General features: G+C 41.0%; 1 long non-coding RNA gene across 1 annotated transcript in view; it reads left to right on the top strand.

Moving 5' to 3' along the window:
* Positions 1-23,309, top strand: part of LOC140494081 (uncharacterized) — an 88,315-nt gene that overhangs the window by 45,202 nt on the left and 19,804 nt on the right. Inside the window, exon 2 of the long non-coding RNA XR_011963904.1 lies at positions 7,137-7,326. This is a non-coding gene — a long non-coding RNA (uncharacterized lncRNA). The remainder of the gene's footprint in view (positions 1-7,136; positions 7,327-23,309) is intronic.

Genomic DNA, 23,309 nt, shown 5'->3' with positions numbered 1-23,309 from the left:
ACAGACAGTTGCCTGAGGCAGGAATTGAATCCAGGTCTTTGGCGCTGTGAGGCAACAGTGCTAACCACTGTGCCACCATGCTGTCCGTATCTGTGCATGTGTGTATGTGCGGGTGTGGGTTCCTGTGTGCGTTTATGTGTCTGTGTATGTGTGAGTGTGCCTGAGTGTGTGTGTAAGTTTGTATGTGAGTGCGTATGTGTTTGTGTGTTGTCATTTATGTGTCTCTGTGAATGTGTGTTTGCATGTGTGTTTGTGTGTATGAATTTCTTTTTGTGTATGTGTGTGTTTATGTGTTTGAGAGTAATGTGTGTATTTGTGTGTGTGAGAGAGTTTGTGTACATGTTTCTGAGTGTGTTTGCCTGTGTGAGAGTATATGTGTGTGTGAGCTTGTGTGTGCATGTGTGTGTGCTTGTGTGCGACTTTTTGTGTGTTTTTATGTCTGTGTATGTGCAAGAATCTGTGTGTGTGTGTGTGTGTGTATTTGTGTGTTATCTCTGTGTGTGTGAGTATGTTTGAGTATGTGTGTGTGAATGTTTGTTTGTGTATGTCTGTGTATTGGTGTTTGTGTGTATGTGCACCTGTGTGTGTCTGTGTGTGTGTGTGTGTAGTTATGGTAGGGGTTCGAGAAATGGTGTTGGGAGGTTGCAAGCTGTGAGAGTGGAGTTGGGGGAGATCTCTGGCCGTTGGGGTCAGATTGGAGTCTTTAGATTAGATTAGATTACTTACAGTGTGGAAACAGGCCCTTCGGCCCAACAAGTCCACACCGCCCCGCCGAAGCGCAACCCCTACATCTACCCCTTACCTAACACTACGGGCAATTTAGCATGGCCAATTCACCTGACCTGCACATCTTTGGACTGTGGGAGGAAACCGGAGCACCCGGAGGAAACCCATACAGACACGGGGAGAACGTGCAAACTCCACACAGACAGTCGCCTGAGGCGGGAATTGAACCCAGGTCTCTGGCGCTGTGAGGCAGCAGTGCTAACCACTGTGCTACCGTGCCGCCTGACAACTCTGTTTCAGTAATAGCAAAAACTGAGGATCTGCAGAATGAGCAGCCCCATTCTCTCCCACCATCTACACCAATCGTTCAGGAAGAGAGTGTTAGCTCAATACAACAAGAGATCGATCCTGCTCAGGAGGCTTTGACTGATCATCCGGCATATCAACACTTTCTACAATATATCGAAGCTCGACAGCAGGTTTTATTGTTTAACATTGCCTGCTGCGATGAAATGCTGGAGCAATTGGAACACCTCCTGACTGTCAGTGAGGCAACCTTCTCCAGCTGAAGCTATGAAACAATGTGACAATTGAGACCAAGGGAGTGAACAGTCAGAATTGCTCGAAATTCAAGCTGCCTCAAACGTTGAAAATCCCAGTGGGACTTGTTAACTTGGAGAAGCAAATGAAAAATCCCCTTCATTTCCATCTTCCTGCTTTCAAATGCAGAGATGTCCTCTAGTTGGGTGACTGGTATAATTATCCTTAATAGATAGAACCACTACATGGAAAATATTGCAGTGTTAAGTTTATGGGTGAATTTAGTATCTTCCGTCTAGATTATCATCTCCAAATGCCATTTTTGAAAAAGTTACGACACTCTGCTGTCATTCTGCAGAAAGTTAAAATTTATCACACTCTTACCAGAACTTAGAAAGTTTGTGGTAGCATGGATCATATAAAGCCACAAACTGTAAAGAGAGAAAATTATGAATTTTATTCTTATCGATTATCTCCTATAACCTGTGTAAACTGTATCAATTTCAGTAAGGGATTTGGGTTCATGGATACAATGAAAACAAAAGTGAGGTTTTCTAATAAAGTTAACATTTGAATTCTGATTTCAGTTTTTTTCAATTAGCATTGATTTCTAAAATGGTTGTTATGTTGAAATAGAAGTTTAACCAGATGGAGTCAGGGGTCATTGGTGTGTAGCTGTGGGGGTGAGGCCTTGTGGAGAAGGAGAATGGCTGTCATAACTTGAGTGGAGCTCTATAGAGCTGAAAAATGTGTTGCTTGATTTATTCCCGAAACATCGATTCTCCTGCTCTTTGGATGCTGCCTGACCTGCTGCGCTTTTCCAGCAACACATTTTTCAGCTCTGATCTCCAGTATCTGCAGTCCTTACTTTCTCCTGGAGCTCTATAGAACCCATTGCTGCCTCAGAGCCTGAGGACCCAATATTTCCATGGGAAGCCCTAGTTTAATATATGCTAAGTGTGGCATCTCTGACAGCACAGCTAGGGCTACCAGTCTTGATTGTGTGATTGTTGAGGCAATAAGATGACAAAGGTGCCTCTTACACCCAACCCAATCGAAGGCGCCTGTCACCCCTCCCAGAATGCAGTACTGTGACCAGTCAGCTGGCATATGAGAGCCATCTTACAGACAGGAACATTTAAAGTACCACACAAAACTAGTCATGAATCAAAAAATATGATAGTTTTGTGATATTCTTTATTACAAACTGTGTGTGTCTGCTGTGAATCCTCAATCTATTATCCATTCCCCCTCTCCTGACAGATAGCAAAGTAGTAACTTCTCCAGCTGCATTCTATTTGCAAACGGCTGTTTTCTCTCTCAGTTTCATCTCCACCCCCACCGTTTCCTCCCTTAGTCTGTTCCATTGGCTCGGACCCATCACTTCTGACGTGCGATTCATGCATTCAACACATTTCGAATTTGAATGGAGTCCGATTTTTGAAAACCCTCAGATTAGCAGAGCTGTTGATTTTGATTAAAAATAGGTCGGATATCCTTCTCCAATTAACACCTCATTGCTGTGGTTCCCAGTGTTCCCGAGTCTCCCTGCCCTTCCTGCCATTGTCATGTCCAGTCGAGATATGGCAAACATTTTTCCCTCTGGAACTGTGTGTTTTTGCTTGATTGCTGCTGCCCCAGTAGCTGGTTCAGATAAACACGAGAGAAAGTTGGCTGAACAAATACTGAGCAGAGGGAGATCAGTGACTTAGTTCCCATACTCTCAATCAGCACAATGCAAGTGGTGGAGCCAATGATATAGAGGACCATTGTGTTCCACAGCAGGGAAATTATTTTCCCTATTCCCATGAATTCAGAATCCAATTCATGAGGCTGGGAGAGAGGCCACAACCCTGCCTCTCTCCTGCTCGGACACAACACCAGCTCTCACCTTCCTTAATTCCCAATCTCATCTTCAAACCATTACTCAGGATGCCAGTTTCACCTTGATTTCTGAGGCGCAGAGCTCTGGAATTTCATTCCTACAAGTCATCATTTCGATTTCATTTTCTTATTTTAAGATACTCATCAAAACCTACTATTTTGTCTCACCTTTTGATCATCTGTCCTTATATCTCCTTACATGGCTCAATGTCACATATTGTTTTGCAATAATTCATAATATACTGTAGCAGGCAATCAAAAGGCTGATGGAATGTTGGCACTCATTTCAAGGGGATTGAAGTATAAGAATGGGGAAGTCTGTCTGCAACTGTACAAGATTCCAATGAGACTACATCTGGAGTATTGTGAGCAGTTTTGGTCCTCTTAACTAAGAAAATATATTTCACTGCAGGCAGTTTGGGAACTAGGATGATCCCTGGTACAGAGGGGTTGTCTTAACAGCAAAAGTAGTTTTTTTTTTAATGGGGATTTACAAGGTAAGTTGAAACTTTTCCCTTTATGGGTTATTCTAGGACAAGAGGGCTTACTGTCAGAATAAAAGACTGAGATGAGGAGGAATTTCTTCTCTCAGAGTTGTGAGTCTTTGGAACTTCTTGCAGAGAGCTGGGGCAAAATTCTTGTGGCTGAGATAGATAGATTCTTGATCAGTGGGGGCATCAAGGGTTATGGGACAAACACAGGAAAATGGACATGAGGAATTTCAGATCAGCCACGAATGGCAAAGGCTTGAAGGGCCGAATGGCCTACACCTGCGTCTATTTCTTATGGTCTTCTGGTCTAATGCACCTGTGAAGCTCCTTGGAATGCTTCGCTACATGAAAGATTCTCTCTGAATATGATTGTTGTTGCAACATGCAAAATTTGCCAGTTTAGTTCACATTAGCATCTATTTCTCATTGGCTCAGCCTTATTATCAAATTGAAACATTTTGGGAGTTTTCATCTTATTATCAAGTTGCCAACTGTGAATAGATATCTTCCTGGAGCTTTGTGACATGGTTTCTTGTTTTTAACTGCCAAGCACCACATTCTCAACTATTGGCCACCTCAATAGTGCCTCACTAGCCCAGCCAATTGGAAAGCAGATGCTTCATTACCCAATGAAATGATTTTTGACTCACAGCCATTTGTTTCAAACTTGTGCAATTGATAAATGCTACAAAGGAAAAGAAACAAAATAAAAAATCATTATTGCTGTAATGTTTCTCCATGCAACTTGCTTGAAGCAGTGTTCTGGAGCTTAATTGTTAACCCCTGGAGATATCAGAACCATCCTAGAGTATTAGTAACCTGAGACTGCTATCTCACTTTGAATGGCTCCAGTCAGCCTCAGTCTTCCCATTATAAATTAATTTCTAAATTACCATTTTGATACAATTGCCAAAATATTTCATGACTATGTACCAAAATTCCTATAAATGCCCCTGTTTGGCTGCATATAATGATGGCACAGCACAAAGACCAATTATCTGAAATAAAGTACAAAGAGGGCCATTTTTCCGACATGAATGGAGTTGCAGATTTCAGGAACATTTTCGCAGATTATATCATCATCATCCTATGTTTGAGAGTGAGGATTTATCTGTAGCAAATACATTGAAGTTTCCTACTGACCAAACGAGGAAAATGAAGTAGTCACCAGAATGACTCATTGTTTCTTGATGTTTTTACCAGGCATTCTGTGGTCTCTGGGTCAGACCTCACAATTACAATTGACATGCTTTCCCAACCCCTCTCCAATCAACAACAGTGTCATCAGACATTGCTTTCGGTGTCAAGCTGCCCACTGCATGGATCATTGCAAATGTAGGCAGGTCACTTCATCGATCAGCAGCACTCCCTGTACAAACAGATTCCAGAGTGTTGGGTGTGCGCTCTGTGTTTGCTATTAAGATTTGTAATTTGAAATGTAGTTCCAATAATACCTAATTTTTTTTTAGAAAATTGGATATTAATTTGAAACAGTGGTATGGGAAAATCACAAGCAATGGGATGAGTTTGGGATTGATTCATGGCTATCAGAAGAGAAAGGGGCAGCGTGATTAGTTAGAGATTGATGTAGGCAATAGAGAAAGAAAAAGACAGTGGGTTTAATTTGACAACTGATACAGGGCTACAGGGAAACAGTGCACAACAGGATTACATTGGGATTGATACAAGGTAATAGGGAAAGAAAGTGACAGTGGGATTGGTTTGGGATTGATTCAGGACTACAGGGAGAATAATGAGCAGTGGGATTAGTTTGGGATTACACAGGGCTATAGAGAGCATGCAGGGTAGTAGGATTAAGTTGGGATTGATACAGAGCTATCAGGGACAAGTGGAACAGTGGGATTGGTTTGACATTGATATAGGGTTATAAGGAAACAAGTAGGACAGTGGGGCTGGTTTGGGATTTTTATATGGATGTGCAGGTAGTAGAACTATAATGGATTTGTTCCTGTAAATTGCTGTTAGGTTGACTCAGCTTCCTTTAATAACAATAATTAAGTGTTTTCTGATGCGAAATATAGTCACATGATTGTTTGGTATAGCTTCCAAGCCTTTCCAAAATCCAGCAGCCTCCCCTGTAGGCACTGAGCAAAATTCCATGTGGATAGTGGTTCTGGGGATGCCACTGTTGATAGATCCTCCCTCTTTGTAAATAATGATTAAGAATTTAAAATAGGTTTTACTTAGTAACAAACTATCTAGTTAATTAAATGTACTTTTTTAAAAATTTGAACTTTCTGTTTTAATCCCAAATCTCTGAGTTGTTTTGTTTTGACCTTGATTTTATATAAAATTCAAAATCCCACCTTCTGTCATTGTAACAAACTCAGTATTCTGTGTAGCTTGGACTGTTGATAAGCAGAATAAAGTTACCTTTTAGATTACTTTATATCCGATCAAAAGTGCATTCCTTTGAGAATTTGGGAACATTGACATCACCTTGTTGATTAATATGTTAACTTTTTGACTTGTCTAACTATCAAAGGGTCTTTCTGATACTCAAAGCAATGCTAACACTAAAGGAAAAGCATCTTCTTCATTCAATATCTCTGACCTCACAATTTATTGGATTCCCATGGCAATACTCTGACCAATCAAAGTCACCTTTGCTTGGTCTGAGAATTAAGATTGACAGTTAACTCTTCCTGCTGCATCTCCATGCCAATGATGGATCAACCAATCAACACCTTCCCTTTTTTAAAAACAGTGATTCTTCTTTGGAAGTCTGATTCTTGCATCCTAATTCAAATAAGTATAAGATGAAAATTTTTAATTTTGAGATTCCATTGAGCAAGGTTTAAGTTATAACTTATATCTATCATTTGTGCAGTCTATCTGTTTATAATGAAGATGCTTCACGTTCACCAGGAAACTCTGGGAGTGCTGAGGAGGGTGGGTTTCTGACAGTGCAGTTTCAACACACACTTCATTGGATTAATCCTGGGCTAATTGGCTTAATGTCGAAGGAACATCCCTGTCTTATTATAAAAGCATAACATTGTGCGTGTTGGAAATCTGAAATAAAAACAGAATGTGCAGGAAAAACTGAGCAGATCTGGCAGTCTTTATTGAGAGAGAAACAGAATTCATGTTTTGAGTTGAGACTCTTCTTCAGAATAATTGTTTAGTGAGGTGTTTTTACTACCTGTAAAAGCCAGGAGGAAGCAGAACCAGTAATGAGAAAGAGTTACAATTCTTTGGTAAAGAAGAATATGTATTTGGTTTATAATAAATGAAATGAAAGCAACAAAAATCAAAGATGCTGAAAATAAAGAAACAGCAGAACAGAAATAAAGCAGGTGAATATGGTTTTGGGTGGTTGAACGATCCAACTATAAGAGTCGGCAGGAATGTGAGGGTCACAGAGAATCAGTTACTGTTCTATACAAATCCAGCAAATTATTGCCTGTTTTCTGCAATCTTGATTTGCTAGTGCCTGTCCCACAGCCTAATACTGTTCCACTGTAATTTCAGGCTGACAGGCACAGAACTGAGTAGTAATGAGAATCTGTCCTTGCTTTGAAGACAAGCACAACCTGGCTCCTGCTGTGGAACTTCAAGATTCCCCAGAACAAGTCTATCCTTGGAAAGCTGTGCCCCCACTTTGCCAAAAAGGAAATGCCTAACCTTGCAATTTTCTCATTTAAGATGACAGCTGTCAAAGGTGAGTTGGTTACAAACAATGATTTTTAAAGATGCGCTAGTTGGCCCTTTGTACTACATATGGCAGCTTTGACTCATATCGGACTCTGAATGTTCCATCTGACGGTTAGAGAACCCTCTTTCACCCTACAGTTTGCTTTCGCTGTCACCTGTTCTCCAAGGGGAAGTTTGATGGAGGCATTCTGTAAGGAGAAAACTTGGCTCCACTGTTACATTTCTTAAAAAAAACAGACCCGAACAGATCCAAGAAAGGGAACTTGAGTATACAAAATCATCTTTAACAGTGTGAGGGTAGTTTTCCTTCTTTACACCAGTGCCTTTTTATGCTGCACACTTGCTTTTGAAAATGTTTAACAATACTTTATTATCAAAATAAATAAATTCTTTATAGAACCATAGAAATGATACAGAGCAGAAGGGGCTATTTAGCCCAATTTGTCCATGCCAACCCAGCGACATCCAGATTTCCTTTCTAATTTCATCTTCCTGCACAGAGCCCATATCCCTGCATTTTGCAACACTTAAGGTTCAGATCCAGATAAGTTTTGAAATAATTTAGTGTCTCTGCATCCAACACCAACTCAGGCAGACTTCCCTCCAATGATTCTGTTTAAACTCCCGCTGCCCTAGTACAGTAGCCAATGTTATCAAAACCCCCTCCCAACTCAGTTATACTCTCTCCCACCCTCTTTCATTGGGCAGAAAGTTTGAAAACATGTATCAACAGGTTCAAGAACAAATTATTCCTCACTGTTACCAGACTATTGAATAAACATCTCATATATTAAAGTTGATCTTTCTCTGCACCTTATTTGTAGCTGCAACACTATATGCTGCATTGTGTTCTATTACCTTGATATACACACATAAAGAATGATTTGTCTAGCTAGCATGAAAAACAAAACTTTTCACTGTATCTCGGTACATGTGACAATAATAAAAATCAAATCAAAATCATAAAGGATCACACCATTCCCAGTACCATGCGGCATACCTGTTGCTTATGAGGTTACATTGTTAATGTGATATTAACAACAGAATATGTGAAGCTTAGTTCTATTTGCATCCATTCATGGTCCAGTACTACTGATATCAGGCTGAGGTAACATGAGAGAACTTTGAAGAAGAAGGGGCACCTCAGACTCTGAATTGGAGAGGATCCAACTTGAAACATCACAAAGATTCTCCAAACACAGATAGAGGAGCAAGTCCTGCCATTTGTGATTTAAAAAGAGTTAAAGAGCTAAGAGATTTGCGGCTGGGTATTGGATGTTCCATAGGCGTGAGTTGACAGCAACATGCAGCCATCATTCTGTTGTACAGCGGTTGCTTGATACACAATGCTTGATAGAAATATCCCTCCACTCCGACAGATTCGACACACTGCAGCGAAAAGACATTTCATTTTTTAATTTTTTAATCCACCAGAAAAAAACAACACATATTTCTTGCAAGGCCTAGTTTCAGTCCTAGCATCAAGCATCCTAGCAATGGGTGACTTTGTGACAGTTGCTTGAAACCACACTGTGGGGTGTTAAAGTTCACTTGGCTCATCTTCTTGAATTCTTTCCTGATATTTGTAGAAGCGAGGCTGGCTTCATTTCCAGTCTTTGTATGAACAATTGTGTAACAATATTTTATATTTCTGAAGGAGATAAATTCTGGTTCCCAACTCTATCCTTGATCACAGAGGAAGGATATTATTAAATTAAAAAGGGTGCAAAAAAGGTTTAGAGGATGTTACCTGGACTGGAAGGTTTGAACTATAGAGAAATTCTGGATAGGCTGAAACATTTTGCCTGAAGAAAGGTTACACCCAAAACGTTAACTTGACCAACTCCTGATGCTGTATGGCTTGCTGTGTTCTTCCAGCCTCCTGCTGATCTATTTTTTGTCTTGGAGTTTTGGAGGCTGAGGGGTGACATTATAAGGTAAATAGTAAAGGTCTTTTCCATAGTTCAAAGCAAGAAGACATAGGTTTAAAGTGAGAGGAGAAAGATTTCAAAGGGACCTGAGGTGCAACTTTTTCACGCAGAAGGTGATGCACATATGGAACAAACTGCCAGAGGAAGTAGTAGTGGTTGGTATAATTATAACATTCATACAGGCAAATGAATAAGAAAGGTTCAGATTACATTCCCTACAGTGTGGAAACAGGCCCTTCAGCCCAACAAATCCACACCAACCCTCTGAAGAGTAACCCACCCAGACCCATTTCCCTCTAACCCACCCATACGCCTACATCTACCCCTTACCTAACACTCTGGGCAATTTAGCATGGCCAATTCACCTGACCTGCACATCTTTGGACTGTGGGAGGAAACCGGAGCACCCTGAGGAAACCCATGCAGGAAGAACATGCAAACTCCACACAGACAGTCACCGAAGGCTGGAATTGAAACTGAGTCCCTGGGGTGCTCTGAGGCAGTAGTGCTAACCACTGAAATACCGTGCCTCCCCAGTTAGAGGGCTATGTGACAAATGCTGGTAAGTGGCACTAGTTTAGCTTGGGAAACCTAGTAGGCATGGATGAGTTGGACTGAATAGTTTGTTTCCTTGCTGTATGACTTATGACATAATGCCTCTATGATAGGATTTCCTGGCCTGAGTCATCCACCTTCGCGAAATGCTGCCTCCGAAATGTCTCTAACTGATAAACAAAAGTGTTCCAAACAAATGTTAGTCACGACAAGAGGTTTTGTTCAATGATGCTGCAATCTTCATCTTGGATTGTTTGCAACAGTTTTCTGGAGAATACTGTTCACTGCTGGAGCCCGCAGTACAAGCTGGGAGGGTCGACAGCTCCAGCAGTGAGTGTCTGTGTGGGGTGTAGGAGGCTTCAAGTGTGAAAGCTGGAACCAGACAGAATGAACAAACCCTCATTATATATTCTCAATGAGTCACTGACACTTTCAGAGCAGTAACCATTGCGCTGAGGCCATAGCCTCTAATGTACTGTTATATTGTATCACTGGAGGTGTGTAATTGTAGACAGCAGAGTGCAAGCTGTGATAGATGACTCCAGTACAAATAAGGCAATTAAAGCAGTGGTCAAATAGCAATATGATAGGAAGATAGGAACAAAAATCAGTGATTCAGCTAATCGAGTGTATCCCATCACTCTCTTAGCTGACACAGTGGCTCAGTGGTTAGCACTACTGCCTCATGGCACCAGGGAGCTGATTCTAGCCTCAGGCAACTGTCTGTGTGGAGTTTAAACATTCTTCCCATGTTTGCGTGGGTTTCTTCCAGGTGCTCCCATTTCCTCCCACAGTCCAAAGATGTGCAGGTTAGGAGAACTGGCTGTGCTAAATTGCCCATAAAGCCCAGGGATGTGCAGGCTAGGTGCATTAATCTGGGGTAAATGTAGAGTAATAGGGTACGGGAATGGGTCTGGGTCAGTTACTCTTCAGAGGGTCCGTGTGAAATTGTTAGGCCAAATGGCTTGTTTTCACACTGTAGGGATTCTATGGTTTTATGAGATCCACAGCAATGTGGTTGACTCTTAATGGTCCTCTGAGCAATTAAAGGTGGGCAATAACTGTTCACCGAGCCAGTGATACCCGCATCACATGAAGTAATTTTTAAAAAACTCATCACTGTGGGTCTGGTGTCACATGAACGCAAGGACTGATTAAGGATAGTCAACATGGCTGTGTTCGTGGGAAAGCATGTCTCACGAACTTGATTAAGTCTTTTGAAGAATTAATGAAGAGGATTGATGAGGGCAGAGCAGTGTGTGTGATCTATATGGACTTCAGTAAGGCATTCAACAAAGTTCTTCATGGTAGATTGGCTAGCAAGATTCGATCTCATGGAATACAGGGAGAACTAGCTATTTGGATAAAGAACTGGCTCAAAGGTAGAGGGTGGTGGTGGCAGGCTGCTTTTCAGATGAGAGCCCTGTGACCAACGGTGTGCCACAGTGATCGGTGCTGAGTCCACTACTTTTCATCATTTATATAAGTAACTTGGATGTGATCATGAGAATTATAGTTAGTAAGTTTGCAGATGACACAAAATTGGAGGTGTAGTGGACAGCTAAGAAGGCTACCTCAGATTACAATCGCATCTCTATTAGATGGGCCAATGGGCTAATGAGTGGCAGGTGGAGTTTAATTTAGATAAATGTGAGGTGCTGCATTTTGGAAAAGCAAATCAGAGCAGGACTTACACATTTAATGCGAAGGTCCTAGGGAGTGTTGCTGAACAAAGAGAACTTGGAGTGCAGATTCATAGCTCCTTGAAAGTGGAGTCTCAGATAGGATAGCGAAGAAGGCGTTTGGCATGCTTTTATTTATTGATCAGAGCATTGAGTGTAGGAATTGGGAGGTCATGTTGCAGCTGTACAGACCATTGGTTCGACCACTTTTGGAATATTGTATGCAATTCTGGTGTCCCTCCTAGCAGAAGAATGTTGTAAAACTTGAAAGGATTCAGAAAAGATTTACAAGGAAGTTGCCAGGATTGGAGGATTTGAGCTATAGGGAGAGCCTGAATAGGCTGGGGCTGTTTTCCCTGGAGCATCGGAGATTGAGGGGTGACCTTATAGAGGTTTATGAAATCATGAGGGGCATGGATAGGGTAAATAGGCAAGGTCTTTTCCCTGGGGTGGGGGAGTCCAGAACTAGATGGCTTGGGTTTAGGGTGAGAGGGGAAAAATTTAAAAAGGACTCAAGGGGCAACTTTTCAACTCAGAGAGTGGTATGTGTATAGAATGAGCTGCCAGAGGAAGTGATGGAAGCTGCTATAATTACAACATTTAAAAGTCATCTAGATGGGTATATGAATAGGAAGGGTTTTGCGGGATATGGGCTAAGTGCAAGCAAATAGGACTAGATTAGGTTAGGCTATCTGGTCAACATGAACGAGTTAGAGCAACGTGTTTTCGTGCTGTACATCTCTTTGACTCTATGACTTTATGACTCCATGAGCACAGTGAAATTTGAAATCACAAAACGCCAATATCTAAGTTCAGTAGATCACAGGGAAGGCAAAAGAAAAGTTTTCCTTTATTTCAATGGAAATTGAGTATAAAACTAAGAAAATCTTGCATTAACTCGATCAAACCAAGAATTATGCGAACAGCTTTGATTCCTTCTTGGAGTGAAAACATGCTGGCATTGGAGGCAGTCCAGAGAAAGTTCACTTGGCTGACCCAAGTGAAGGAACTGTCTTATGGAGGAACTGTCTTATGAGGAGATGTTGAGTAGGTTGGGCTTGTACTCATTAGAGTTTGGAACAATAAGAAGCAATTTTATTGAAGGGGCTGCACCTTAGAGGTGGAGAGGTTCTTTCCCCTTGTAGAGACAGTCTAAGACTAAAGGGTCTTAGAGTGAGGACTTGCTTAGTTGAATCAGACATTCCATACAGTCCTTTTCCAGGAACTCATTGCCTGCTCATACTTCTAACTTGATTGTAATGAGATCATAATGTGTTCATTTTGTCCAACTTACAAATCTAATCTTCCCTGTTCTTTCTGCACAATATGACTTTAATGTTTGATGATGCCAACGATCCTGAGTGGCAAACATGAAGGCAGATCCACATATTGTCCACAGCATTGGTAGGAGTAGAAAATAAGGGGTCCATGTCATGTACCGGAGATAGGCATGAGGCATTTGCACATCAGGGACCTATGAAATGTCAGTACAAATTGTCACAAGAGGTAGATTTGCTATTTAGTTGACAGTGAAGCTTTTCCAAGGACTCTGTGGTACTGACCGTTTATTCTGAAAGTAATGTAGCTTAGTCCCATTGTCAACCTTATGATGAGGCTCTGGTCCCAAAACTTATCGTCCCACTGCATCTTATCCTTCCAATACCTGTCTGTTCTTTGGGTTGTGTCACTGTTGTTCTCCCAAAAAGCAAGCAGCTAAAGAGGCAGGGAGAACTAGGATCCTCATAGGGTGCACGGTGAGAATGGAATTGGGAATGAGGGAATTATCCTTCCTTCATTGCATAATGCCTCCGCATGATGAGGGATTTGGAATATGGAAGGTTTTCTCTTTACTCATAGGAATTCTGGAATAAGACAGTTAGCAGACAGAGATGCTCCAGCCTGCTGAGCTGATAGTTAGTTGAAGAGGAGCTGTTGTATTATGGCACAGATCCCAAAATACATGAGCTTTAAGTCAATGACATGATGTCACAACATATAATGTTCTAGTATAAAGGAATAGCACTCACCTGCAGTCTCTACCTCTGTGTAATAGAATTGTACTGAGTCAGCTATATGTGTGCGTATTGTATAACATCAAAAGTCATACAGCCAGACCATGTGGGTACATCTGTGAGATTAAAGCCCCATAAATAATATTGTAAATAAATGTCAGGTATCTGTCTCAAAGAGAATCCAACTTTGTCTGCGTACGTTGTGTGAATGAACATATAGTAAACCACTAACACCATTATGCTCACAGCAATAAGCCCAATCTGGATCCACAGAAGCAACATTCAGTTCAGCTTCATTTTTCAAAGTACAATTTGAAAAGAATCAGGGAGAAGAATTGTGTTCAGTCTTGCAGTTTAAATCGTTCAGGGATCAGTTATATTACATTAGAAACCACAGACTTTCTTGCTTATTAAGCCAGCAGCTGCTCCTGTGTTATGTATTAATAATTGAAAACAATGAAGCTGATCAGCCCATATCCCAGGACCCCAGCAACACAGATTCCTGCTCTGTGTATCCACACCTGAATCCTCCTCTGTGTAGCTCCGATGCATTATCTCCACCTTTAATTCCAAACATTGCTGAGACATAGAGAACGAAGATAACAAATAAATTGGCAGTGAAGAAGGTGGAGCCTGTTGGGACGTGTCTCAGCAACACAGCAATCAGAGCAATTACATTCCCAATGCAGAAACTGAACTCTTAGTCCTGACTGCCAGCAAATGTAAACCAGACCGCGAGTCTGCAAGCATGTGTGCTTTATAAAAAAAACAAGCTGCCTTAGAGAGAGAGAGAGAGAGAGAAAGAGACGTTCATTTTTGTCTAGACTGGAGCTCCTGCTCTTTAAGACTCCCTAACAATAAACAATCTGGGCTACAGGGTCACACAAATGAAATAATAGCTGAGTGGGGTAATTGCCATGGTACCAGGTAGAATCTATCAATGTCACTGGCACCCAACTTGAAGACGAGCCTGAGTAGGTCAGAATGTTTGTAGTTTCATTCAGAGCAGAGTCAGGTTCCCAGTGACTGCGAAAGGTGGAAACTATGAACAGGAATCTTTCACTGAAGCATTTTCTCAGGACTATGAGACTGAAGACCAGTCAGGAAGCATCAGGGATCAGCTGACATCTTAGATCCTATTGGCTACATATCCCACAAGAGTCTGCAATCTCATGTTTGTTAATTTACGTTCCCATTGGAGGTTGAAGGAGTATTAATGTTGCAAGGCAAAGGCAGAAATCTGTTTGTGTGTGTGTGTCTCTGTCTGGGCATGTGCACGTGTGTATGTGCAGGACTTCTCCTTTGTCAGATCAGGGCATTGCTGGGCAAGGCCAGCATTTATTGTCCCCAGTCACTTCACAGGGATATGAAACGTCAGCCACATCTCTGTGGGCCTGAAGTCAGATCTAGGCAGCATGGCAAGGATGGCAGATTACCTTCCCTAAAGCACATCAGTGAGCCAGACAGACTCTTACAACAATCAGTGATAACTTCATGGTCAGTCTTACTGAATTTAAAGTGAAATTCCAGATTGATTAATTTAATTTCTAACAACCGTCATGATGGGATTTGAACTCGTCTCCCTCGATCATGGGTTCAAAGTTGAGAGCGTGGTGTTGGAAAACTCAGCAGGTCAGGCAGCGTCTGAGGAGCAGGAAAATCTATGTTTCAGGCAAAAGCCCTTCATCAGGAAACTTCAAAGGCCAATTGTGCCACTTTTAACACTGTTTGAGCTCTGATGGATTGAAACTGCATGGATAGGTGAGGGCTTTTGCCCGAAACATCGATTTCGCTGCTCGTTGGATGCTGCCTGAACTGCTGTGCTATTCCAGCACCACTAATCCAGTATTTGGTTTTCAGCATCTGCAGTCATTGTTTTTACCTTGCATGGATAGGTGCCCTAACTATATAGAATTTTACAGTACAGAAGGAGGCCGTTTGACCCATCGTGTCAATACTGGTTTGCAAAAAAGCTAATCAGCTGACCGCATTCTCTAGCTCTATCTCCAAACCCCTTGAGATTCACCACTCTCAAATGTATGTTCTCTTTGAAACCTCCTATGGAATCTGCCTCCACCACCCTCCTAGGCAGTCCATTCCAAATCCTAACAACTCTCTGAGTAAAGAAGGTACTCCCCATCTCACTCCTAGCTGTCTTGCTGACAGTCTTGAAATTGTGATCCCCTAGTTACTGACATACCACTTGTGGAATCGGAATAGCCTTCTTTATCACGTACAAACTTCTTCGTCTTTTCAGTGCCGAGGAGGATAAGTCCAATTTCACTAATCTTTCCTCATAGCTAAAATTCCTAAATCCTGGAATCATTCTGTAAATGTCCTTTGCACTCTCTCCAGAGCTTTAACATCCTTCCTTAAAGAAGGAGCCCAGAATTGGACACCATACTCCAAATGTGGTCTGACCAATGATTTGTAGAGATGTAACATCACTTCTTTGCTTTTATACTCAATGCCTCTATTTATAAACCCAAAGGTCTTGGAAGCCTCTGAACAACTGTTTCAACTTGCTAGCCATTTTCAGAGAATTATGCTCATGAATCCTAAGGTCCCTCTTCTCCTGTACTCCTTTCAAAGTTATACTACTGAGCCATGTACCTCCATGTTTCTTCTGCCTCACATTACCTCACATCTTTCTGCATTGAAATTCATCTGCCAGGTGTCTGCCCATTTGACCCCAACTTGCCAATATCCCTCCAAAGTCACTCAGCATCATCCTCACAGCTCACTACTGTCCCTAGCTTACTCTCATTTGTAAATTTAGAGGTTTTGCCCTCAACATCCATCTCCAAATAATTTCTATCGATCAATAAAACAAGGATCCCAACATCAATTCCTGGGGAAACACCACTTTCCACTTGTCTCCAATCTGAGAAATGCTCATTTATACACACTCTTTGCCCCCTGCCTTTTAGCCAATTTCTATTCCATGCTGCCATGGACCCATCAATCCCAACTATTTCTACTTTGCTAACCAACCTGCCATGTGGCACCATATTAAATGTTTTCTGAAAGTCCAAATTTTCAACATCAAGCACTACCATCACCCACAGCCTGTGTCACCTCATCAAAGAACTCAATTAAATTTGTCAGGTATGACCTGCCCTTGACAAAGCTATGTTGACTGTCAAGTACTGGTTAATTTTTTTCTTGCAGTGTATATTTATATTATCATCTATAATGGTCTCCATCAGTTTTGCCACTGTTGATGTCAACCTGAGAGGTCTGTAGTTTCCTGGGTTATCCTTTACCCCTTCCTTAAACAACAGCATCACATTTCCAATCCTCCAGTAGCCCAAGACTAATCCTATATTCAGGGAGGGAAATTTCTGTCAAAGGCTCTGTGATTTGCTCCCTTACCTCTCTCAGCAATCTAGAATAGATCCCAACTGGGCCTGGCAACCTCCCAACCTGGAATATTGCCAGTCATAGAGCCATAGAGTCATAGAGATGTACAGCAGTCTTTTTAGCACCTCTTCTTTATCTATCATGACTTTGCTCAACATCCACATTTTCAACTCAGCCAATATCACCATCTGCTAATTTGGTCAAGACAGAAGCAAAATATTCATTTAGTACCTGTGCCATATCTTTTGCAACAGTGAGCAGTTTACCCTGCCTGTTCCTTATGGATCTCACTCTATCCTTCGCTAATGTTTTACTATTAATAGGTTTGAAGAACATTTTCTTATTTGTTTTAATGCAGTCTACTATCCTCTCCTCATGCTTCCTCGTAGCCTTCCTTATTCCAGCCTTATTCTGTCTGCTAGTTTTGAGTTGTTGTACATAATTTCTGTTGCCATTATTATTCTGGATTGCATCATATATCTCATTTTTCTTCCTCATTTTCTTATCAATGTCTTCAGTCATCCAGGGTACTCTAGCTTTGTTAAACCCTGCACTCATTTCTCATGAGTATATACCCTGGTCTCCCTTTTGAAAGTCTCCTTTTTGTCAGTCACTGTATTGTTACAAAACGTGTTTCCAATCAACCTGACCTTTTAGACGCCTAAAATCTGCCTATTTCCAATCTGAGATCTTAATCCTTCTCTGATTTTTATCCTTTTCTGACTTGATATTGAATCATATTATGTTATGATGCTGTTTCCCAAAAACTCCCCCATTCTGACATTCTGCATTTGGCCTGCCTCATTTCCTCTGACCAGATCCAGCACAACCCCCTCCTTGGTAGGACAGGAAATGAACTGTTCCAGAAAGTTCTCCTGCATACATTGCAAGAAATTTTCCCCTCCATGTACCAAATTCTACCTTTTCCCTTGTCTACCAAAGGTAAATGAAATCACCAACTATTCCAGCCCTACTTGTCCTGCAGATTTTCTATAACCTGCCTGCAAATGCTCCCTTCAATTTCCTCCCAATTATTTAGAGGCCTATAATAAATACCCAAGAAGGTCACCACTCCCTTTCTGTTTCTCACCGTCAACCGTATAGATTCTAATTCAGGAACAGCATCATGTTCAAGGGCTATGATATTGCCTTTGACCAAGACTGTTACACCTCCTCCCTTTGTACCCACACTGTTTCTAGCGAAAGTCTTATAACCCGGGACGTTAAGTATTGAGTCCTATTCTGGCTTGAGGCATGTTCTTGTCAATGCTACTCTGTCATATCCCCTTCCAGCAATTTCTGCTTCAAATTCCTCAATTTGGATTCATAATACTCTGTGCATTTATATGCATACAATTTAATCCTGCCCTTATCTTCTTCTTATCTATTGGAAGGTAATTATTTCCTTCTTCACTGTGAACACACATGCCTTCCCTCACTTCCTTATCCCCATTCCCCATCCTCTCACTTTTGCCCTCATTGATACTTCCAAATCTAGGCCCATTAGTCAACCACTTTCCCTCCATTGGCACTGGTTATACACCATCCCCTTCCAACCTGTTCTCTCATGTCTTGAATCCTTGCACCCGGAAGTCAACAGACTATACAAAATTAATAAGCTTAACTGCAAACAGTTGCTTGACACCAGTTTCTCCATGATCCCCTTCTGAGCTGTGAAGAGTAAGCCAACTTCTTCTAAAATTATCCTCAGTCACTTCTCTATGTGATGCCACTGGGACCATACTCAAGCATCAATGGGCTCATCTCCATCATTGTTCTCTGGTTGAGGATGTAGGCAGACATAATACATCCTAGATATATTCTTGAGTTTTAGGTAAAACGTGCCAAGTCTGCATTTGTTGTCCAGCTCTAGCTGCTCTTGGGAAGAGTTGCCTTTTGGAACCATTGTCGTCGTAGGTGAAGGTGTTTCCCATAGAGATGTTATGTTGCACTTTCCAAGATATTGACCCAATGATGATGAAAAAAATGGTGATATATTTCCAAGCCAGGATGGTGTGTGACTTGAAGGGATTTTCCAACTGACAATGATCTCATTTGTCGATTACCCTTGTACTTGTAGGTATGAGAGAGTGCAGCTGATGGAGGAATGTCTACTCTTGTACTGATGGCCTGAACAGAATCTCTACAAGTGCAAGACAATATAAAAGTGGAGCATACTTAGCTATTCAGTCCTTCAAGCCTGCTCGACCATTCGTTATGATCATAGCTGATCTGTTTATTTTCCTAATTCCATGTCTCCATCTATTCCTAATAACCTTCGCTTCCCTTTGCTTGACAAGAATCCAATTACTTCTGCCTTTACAATATTAAATGACCTCCACCACCTTCTGAGGAAGAGATTCTGAATGTACACAATCCTCTGAAAGGAAACAAAATTCACCTTATTTTAGAATTGCACCGACTTCTGGATTCTCCCACAATAGGGAAAGTCATTTACGCATCCACCTTCTCAAGAACCACTCAGGATCATATACATTTCACTCAAGTTACCCCTTGCTCTTCTAAACTCCAGTGAAAACAAGTCCAGCCTGGTCCATACTTTCCTCAAATGACAACACACTCATTCCAAATATCAAACATCCTCTGAACTACCTCAAATGCATTTATATCTAGAGTAGATTGAAATGAGGAGGAATTTATTCACCCTGAGAGTGGTGAATTCTATGCCACAAAAGATGGTTGAGGCCAAAGCATTATTATCATGAAGGAAGTAGATATTCCTTTAAGGGCTAAATGTATCAAAAAGCATGTGACAAAAGCTAGAACAAGGTACTGAGTTGAATTATCACCCATATTGAACAGCTGAGCAGGTTCAAAAGGCTAAATGGTCCACTCCAGTTCCTATTTTCTATGTTTACCTTACCTTTAATAAGGAGATCAAAACGGCCGTCAGTATTTGAGGTGTCATCTCCCCAATGCACTGTCTACCTGAAGCATAACATCCTTATCTTTACTTCAATTATACTTATGATAAAGGCTAGCATTCCATGAGTCTTCTTAAACACTGCTGTACCTTAATGCTAAGTTTTCTGTGACCCATGCTCTCAAACACCTAGATCCATTGCATCTCAGAGTTCTATAATCATTCTCTATTTAGTTATTATCCTGCTTTCTTGTTCAACCTGTTAAAATAAGCAACTTCACATTTTCCTACATCATACGTTAATCGGCCAGATGTTTGTCTACTCACTTAATTTATCAATATCTGTCTGCAATCTCCTTATATCTCCGTCACAGCATACTTTCCTATCTAACTTCCAGTCATCAAGCTATCATGCCTTCACTCTCCTATTCTAAGTCATTGATGTAAATTTAAAACAGCACAACACCAGCAGAGACTCCTTTCGGTCTCCACTCCTCAAATCCTGCCAATCACAAAATGAATGATATATGCATATTGTCTGTTTTCTGCCATCCAGCCAATCTTCTATCCGTCTTAATACATTATCCCCCATACTGCGAGACCCCACTTGCACGGTAACCTTGTGAAATGTTTCTTGAAAATAGTACATCAATGAGCTCTCTCTTTTCCAAATTACACAGCACTCCTTCAGTCAGTTGGTTAAACAATTGAACCTGCAAACAAGGAATAAGAGTAGACCACTCGCCTGTTCGAACCTGCTCCTCAATCTGATAAGATTACAGCTGATCTGATTTTAACCTCAATTCTATATTCCTACATACCCCGGACAATATTTCATTCCCATGGTCACCAAGAATCTAACTCACTCTGCCTTAAAACTATTGGAAGATTCTGCCTTTTAGAAAGGGAATTCCAAAGACTAACAGCCCTCGAATGGAAAATAAAAGCACATTTCCTCATCTCTGTTTTAAATAAGCACCCGTTTACTTTTAAACTATGACCCCCAGTTCTAGATTCTCCCTTAAGAGGAAACATTCTTTCCACATCCACCCAGCCAAAACCCTTCAGGATCTTACATGTTTCAATTAAGTCACCTCTGACTCCTCCAAACGTTAGAGGATACAGGCTGAGCTCTGTATAGCCTCTCCTCATATGGCAATGCACTCATTCCAAGTATTAGTTTAATAAACCTTCTCTGATCTGCTCCCAAAGCATTAACATCCATCCATAAGCACAGTGACTGTACATGATTTCCTTTTCAGAAAACCACACTGGCTCTTCACAATTACCTAGATGTTTTTCTCAGAGATTTTAATGATTCATTCTAATGTCTCTCCCCTGTGTCAACAGCAGATGAAGCTGATAATGAAATTATGGATTTACATTGGGCAAAACCTAAGCTGGCAATTCATGATGGTTATTTTCGCAAGAGAGCTGGGTTTGTTGATACGGGGCATTTCCTCTGAAAATTCTGTTCTCCCTAGACCTTCAGAAAAACAAAACAGGTGAATGGCTGGCCTCTGGGAAATGTACTGTACTCCCATTGAAATAAAGATCTCATTATAATGCCCCTTTCAGCTCCAGACGAGAATTATGACATGCACCTCTCTTCAAAGTTTGTCTTCAAGGTGACCATCAGATTTCAAAGAGACTGCTTCAACAGGTCAGGAGGTCTCTACACACATCACATCCTGTTATAATATGTGGTGCTCTTCATTGTGTCATGCAATGGGACATCGACATTGTTGCTGAAGAGATGCTGCTTCTGTTTGTTTCAAATCCTAGTTAAATCAACTCAACAAACTCTGAGGTAATTGCTGTGAGAAGCACTGCAGCAGATCTCAGCACTCTAATCTTCTCATCTGTGTCACAAACATGATTAGATTAGATTAGATTAGATTCCCTACAGTGTGGAAACAGGCCCTTCAGCCCAACAGGTCCACACTGACCCTCCGAAGAGAAATCACCTACTTTCCCCTACTCTATATTTACCCTTGACTAATGCAGTATGGGCAATTTAGCATGGCCAATTCGCCTGACCTGCACATCTTTGGAATGTGGGAGGAAACCGTAGAACCTGGAGGAAACTCACGCAGACATGGGGAGAATGTGTAAACTCTCAGTCGCCCAAAGCGGGAATTGAAACTGGGTGCCTGACACTGTGAGGCAGTAGTGATAACCACTGAGCCACTATGCTCCCCTAAATATATAGTTATAATATTGCAGATTTTGTAAAGAAAGCTAATTTGTCTTTAAAATGGATGCAAGGAATCTTACAAAATGGCTCCCATAAGTCCCATGACAACCTTTGTATATCAGTTAGAACTGAAGCTAGATCTCATTTATCTCAAGAAGAAATTGCAATTCAATTATAATTCTAAAGATAAACATAAACTCCCTGATAATGATTTCCCTGGAAATGTGGATATATCTGACTATTGTCACTAACACCTGACAGAATGAGGGCTATACTTTGACTAAAAGATAATAATGGGTGTGTGCCCCAGACTGAGCCTGATCCGACAGTCCTCATACAAATTTACCAGTTTTGGGATAGCAGCCTTTATGAGTTCTAAATTGTATAAAAGTGCAGCTCAGAGCAACTGTTTTATGTGAAGAAACATCTTGTAGCAGTCACTGCTTGTCAACAGCAAGACAGAAGGTGGTTTTCCAGGATTGCTCTCTCAATCCCAGGACCTATTCTGCTCAGTCCACTGTGGAAGCAGCCTTCAACCACAGAGGCCAGTGCATCTGCTGAATCTGATTTGAAATTTTCAAGTCCATCATTTCACAAAGAGAATCTTAAAGCAAGCCAGGCTTGCAACTATGGTAGAGACTGGTCTCCTTTTCATCTTCATATGTGACTTGCATCCTGACTTACATTAAATCTTTGAATCCATATTTTATTTAATAACCTTTACGATTATTACTTAAATAACTTTCAGAAGGAGGAAGATTGGTAATCAGGCAGCTACACAAGCATTCTGGGGATATTGGGTTTGAATCAGACCGTGGTAGATGGTAACATTTGAGTTAGCTAAAAACCTGGAAAAAAAAAGCTTATCTAAAGGTGACCATGCAACTATTGTTGATTGTTGTAAAACCTTAACTAGTTCACTAACGTCCTTTAGAGTAGGAAATCTGCTACCTTACCCGGTCTGGCTTACTCAAGACTCCAGACCTCCAGCAAAGTGGTTGATTCTTAAATGCCCTCTGAAATGGCTTAGCAAACCATTCAGTTCAAAGGCATTTAGGAATGGGCAATAAATATTGGCCCAGCCAGTAACACCCACATTCTATGAACAAACAAATAAACCTGTGTAAGAAACTAATCTTTTACCTTGTTTGAAGGATAAAGATGAGTCACCAATTGTTTAAAATTTTAAAAACTCATAAACTATTGGATAAATTTGAGCCTTTACCAACTCCTCATCATGGTATTCTAAGGATATTCCTGTTGTGTGGTCATAACAATTGCATAATACAATCTACCTTTGATACTGTAGTATATCAAGAAAGGCATTGTGCATTTTGTTATAGATAAAGAGAAACATGTTCTAAAG

The sequence above is a fragment of the Chiloscyllium punctatum genome, chromosome 23 (genome assembly GCF_047496795.1).
Source record: "Chiloscyllium punctatum isolate Juve2018m chromosome 23, sChiPun1.3, whole genome shotgun sequence".
Classification (NCBI taxonomy): Eukaryota; Metazoa; Chordata; class Chondrichthyes; order Orectolobiformes; family Hemiscylliidae; genus Chiloscyllium; species Chiloscyllium punctatum.
Note: the sequence above shows the minus strand (reverse complement) of the source record. Positions and strands in the feature narration are given on the sequence as shown.